The sequence below is a fragment of the Entelurus aequoreus genome, linkage group LG17 (genome assembly GCF_033978785.1).
Source record: "Entelurus aequoreus isolate RoL-2023_Sb linkage group LG17, RoL_Eaeq_v1.1, whole genome shotgun sequence".
Lineage (NCBI taxonomy): Eukaryota > Metazoa > Chordata > Actinopteri > Syngnathiformes > Syngnathidae > Entelurus > Entelurus aequoreus.
Genome location: NC_084747.1, coordinates 38,089,919 through 38,095,223, shown reverse-complemented (window position 1 = coordinate 38,095,223; position 5,305 = coordinate 38,089,919).

The following is a 5,305-nucleotide window of genomic DNA, read 5'->3' as shown; positions in this document are numbered from 1 at the left end:
TTTATTTTTGAAAACCACATGTGTTAGCGATGGGGATGTTCCTAACAGAGTCTTATACTGCCGATTCCGATCATCCATGGGGAAAATCGGCTGATACCGATCACATGTGTTCAATTTCAATGTTTAAATACGAAGGTCCTGGGTTCAATCCTGGGCTCGGGATCTTTCTGTGTGGAATTTGCATGTTCTCCCCATGACCTCGTGGGTTCCCTCCGGGTTACTCAGTGACCTAGGGGTTAGAGTGTCCGCCCTGAGATCGGTAGGTTGTGAGTTCAAACCCCGACCGAGTCATACCAAAGACTATAAAAATGGGACCCATTACCTCCCTGCTTGGCACTCAGCATCAAGGGTTGGAATTGGGGGTTAAATCACCAAAACTGATTCCCGGGCGCGGCACCGCTGCTGCCCACTGCTCCCCTCACCTCCCAGGGGGTGAACAAGATGATGGGTCAAATGCAGAGGACATATTTCACCACACCTAGTGTGTGTGTGACAATCATTGGTACTTTACTTTTTAACTTTAGTTCCCTCTGGGTACTCCGGCTTCCCCCCACCTCCAAAGACATGTACCTGGGGATAGGTTGATTGGCAACACTAAATTGGCCCTAGTGTGTTGTCTGTCTATCTGTGTTGGCCCTGTGATGAGGTGGTGACTTGTCCAGGGTGTACCCCGCCTTACCCCCGAATGCAGCTGAGATAGGCTCCAGCACCCCCCGCGACCCCAAAGGGAAAAGTGGTAGAAAATGGATGGAAATGTATTAATGGTAAGTACTATTGACAGTGTAACAATGTTAACACAACATTGAAAAATACATGTTCTCTTATTCAATACAATGATTTGATCAAAACCAAGTCAATAGTACACAATAACAAAACATAAGCAAAAACTACTCTCTGCTATTTTTAAATCCTTTGGTGCTACCCTGAATGGCCCTACTGTGTCCAGGGAATTACGCCCTGATTTTTTTTAAACACCAACAAAAACGACCAAAAAAAGGTTTTGGGAAATTGAAAATATTGATCTAATCACTCTACTGCTCGCTAGTGTTACCATATATGAGTTATTGTGTAGAAAAATGGGGAAATAACTACAAAAGTACACTTCATTCATTAATGGTGTTACAAAAAAGATCAGTTACAATATATAAATATATACTTTATTTATTGAATCAAAAATACTGAAATTCCACAACATAGTGAATTTGCAAACAGCTAAAATTATACACAAAGCAAGCTATAACCTGCTACCCAAGAATATATAACAATTCTTCTCAACAAAAGAGGAGAAATATAATCTTAGAGAACGGGGCAGTATAGCTCGGTTGGTAGAGTGGCCGTGCCAGCAACTTGAGGGTTGCAGGTTCGATCCCCGCTTCCGCCATCCTAGTCACTGCTGTTGTGTCCTTGGGCAAGACACTTTACCCACCTGCTCCCAGTGCCACCCACTCTGGTTTAAATGTAACTTAGATATTGGGTTTCACTATGTAAAGCGCTTTGAGTCACTAGAGAAAAGCGCTATATAAATATAATTCACTTCACTTCAACATTTTTATTTAAAACATTCGTACGCACGTACAACACTTAAAACCTTCAGTATATCAGTAAGTGGAATTAAATTATGGAATGGATTTAGCAAAGAAATCAAACAATGTACTAATATGATCCACTTCAAGAAACTCTTCAAACTTAAAGTGTTTACAAAGTACAAAGAAGAAGAACCATGATAAACATTCTGAATGTATCTCATCCATCCATTCATTTTCAAGATAATCTTACTCATCTCACCATATCAAATGTAACTTACTTCACAGAGTATTATTTATTTATTAAATGTATTTTTATTGTTATTACTTATGGAGTATATTGTGAATAAATTGAGAACAGGAAGTGAACAAAAGTTTTAGCAACTGCTATGTAAAGGAAAAGGGGTAGGATTAAATAAGCTCTGCTTCTTCCTACTCCTTTTCGAACATGTTGAATAGAGAAACTGGAAATTGTGATGTATCATGTTCTATGCATGTATGTTCGAAATAAACTCAGACTTAACTCAAACTCAACTAGTATATCTGATATAATGAAACTCCCTTTGGTATCAACACTACCGATTTATAGATTTATCCGTCTTCTCCTTACGCGTATGCCTGGCAGTGGTTGCTAAACAGCAACAGTTGTTACATTATGCTGTTATTAGACTCTCATTAGTGTACTTGTTAACTCCCTTAAAATATCAGCTTACTTTCCTATTGTAACACCCTTCCAGTGACGTGCGGTGAGGTCCATGGCTGGTGAGGCACTGACTTCATCACAGTCAGATTTACAAACATATGAACCCTAAAGAGCAGGGGTGTCCAAACTTTTTCCATTGAGGGCCGCACACGGAAAAATTAAAGCATGTGGGGGCCATTTTGATATTTTTCATTTTCAAACCATAACAAAATACATGCATTTTTTAAATTTATTTTACCTTTAGGGGTCCCGGGGACCATAAAGGGTCTCAGTCATTAAAATGTTAAAAATAAGTCAGATTATTATTTTTTTTTAATTATTTAACGCTTACAGTAAATCTCTATATTAACTTCAAGTTGATATAAAGTAATACAAATTTAAAAAAATGTTTTATGGCTTTTCTGTCAAAAACAACTTAGTTTTTTTATAGTAAAACTGAAATATGCAGTATTTAGTAATTAGAGCCCTAAAAGATCAATAATGCAGGACACCATTGATTTTAATTCTTTCATATTTTTGAGTAATCACAGTGAAAAGATAAATAAAAAATCACTAAATATATTTGGGATCCAAAAGGTGCCCCACTCATAAAGTGATACATTTTTAGTAGGTTTTTCTTTTACTTTCAACACTTAAGTTACGAGATCAACTTCAGATATATCTGTCGATTTTATGCTGGAACTATTATTTTGTTTGTTTTATGCGCTTTTGTCAAAGAAAACTTTGATGTTTTTATATGGCAACCACACAATATATGCAATATTTACCACATAAAACATTTTAAAGTGAAATATTTGAAGTAATTGGAGCCCTGAAAATAATTATTATTATAACATGGATTTTTTGTCATTATATATTTTTGAGCAATGGCAAAAAAAAGAAAAATGAAGACAAAAGAAAAAAAAACTGCCTGCATGGCAGCTTTTGTGTCAACATTGCAACTTTTTCTCGTTAGATTTCACCTCATTCTACTTTTTTTAATGTTCTTTTTTATTTTTACAATAGTATTTCCAGAATGTGTGGCAGGCCGGTCAACAATTAGCTGCGGGCCGCAAATGGCCCCCGGGCCGCACTTTGGACACCCCTGCAAAGAGTATCTTATTCACCATGTGATTGGCAGCAGTTAAAGGGTTATGTTTAAAAGTTCATACCAGCATTCTTTACACATACAAACTGTAGCAAACAAAAGAGCACATTTAATAAAAAAAACAACATTATTATGGTCTTACCTTTCTTGCTGGACATCCACACAGCCAGCCTTTGCGTGTGTACCACGCCGTTTGAAAAGAACGGGTCTTCTGTCCCGAAGTCAAAAGCAAACCTTTTAGCTCCGGCGTTGGTCTACCTTTAATTATTACCGCCTGCTTCGATTGAAAGTCCAGTTTAGAAAACTATTTTATTTTACATATGTAATCCTCCATGTTTTTAATAAAAGTTCAGGCGAGAGGAAATAAACAATCGCTGCACTTATTGCTAACTTTTTTTTCTTTTCTTCTGCAGTGAGGAATGATCTCTGGGATCACTACCGCCCTCTACCACCAGGAGGCCGGATTACTGCGAGCCTCAGCCATTACGTCTTTTGCAGCAGTTTTATGAATGCTCAGCACAAAAAATACGTTACACACATACAGTTGTTGACAAAATACACTGTACATTATATACCTCAGCTAACTAACCTATGCCATAGTTTAGTTAGCTGATATAATTCATATAGCAATACAGTCTCACTGCACAGCAGGCAAGCAGTTAGCCGAGTCATTGCGCAATCCATGTTGAGGCTCAACTGAGTGACGTGCCTCAACTGGCTGCTGATCAACGCACCGTCTCTTCTCTGTATTTGAACGGCAAATGTAAAAATAAAAATAATGTAAAACTGGTGAATTTAAATGGAAAATAACTTTAGTATAATCACTAGATACATATAACTATTAAATTTTTTTTTTTTTCTTTTTACATTTTTTTCTTTCCATGATGGCAGGTGAGGCCCCGCCTCCCCTGCCTCTACTGACTGCACGTCACTGCACCCTTCCATCTACTCTTCTTAAACTTTACTAAGCACTTTGTGTTGTTTCAAGACAGTTTAGAGGATTTATTTAGCAATTAGATTATCTGTTCTTACTTGTTCTTACTTTGTGTGTAATGTGTTTAGTCCTCCAGTCCTCCAGTGACAATGATGCTAAGTTATAAGTCCATCCATCCATCCATTTTCGGCTTGTCCCTCTCAGAGTCGCGGGGGGTGCTGGAGGTTATCCCAACTGCACTCGGCGGAAGGCGGGGTACACCCTGGACAAGTCACCATCTCATCGCAGGGCCAACACGGATAAACAGACAACATTCACACTCACATTCTCACACTAGGGCCAATTTAGTATTGCCAATCAACCTATCCCCAGGTGCATGTCTTTGGAGGTGGGAGGAAGCCGGAGTACCCGGAAAGAACCAACGCAGTCACGGGGAGAACATGCAAACTCCACACAGAAAGACCCCGAGCCCGGGGATCGAATCCAGGGCCTTCTTATTGTGAGGCACACACGCTAAGTGATGTAGCTTATTTTCTGCATGCCCAAACTTATTCAGGTTTTCTATTGGTCCAAACCTTCTGTTGAAGTGAAGAAAAGCTACCATGCAAACAAGGCCCCCTGTGAGACACATAGGACCTAGACCAGGGGCGTCAAACTAATTTTAGCTCAGGGGTCGCATGGAAGAAAATCTGTGCACACTCGGGCCGGACTATTGAAATCATGGCATTAAAAGTAAAAAATAAAGACAACTTTAGATTGTTTTCTTTGTCTTACTTTGGCCAAAAATAGAACAAACACATTCTGAAAATATTACAATAAAAATATAGAAAAAAACACAGGCAGCGGTAAAGTTTAGATCCATGAAGGAAAGAAGAAAGTGAATGAATGTTTCTAACTAAATATATACATAAAAATGTGTTTTATTTTGTATTGTTTTCTTAACGTTTATAACAACCATTTTCCAAAACACAATATTGAATGTGAGATATAACAGGATAATGCGTTCATTTATCATTTGTTTTCAAAACGGTTACAAAAAAGTGGGACATCAAAAATGT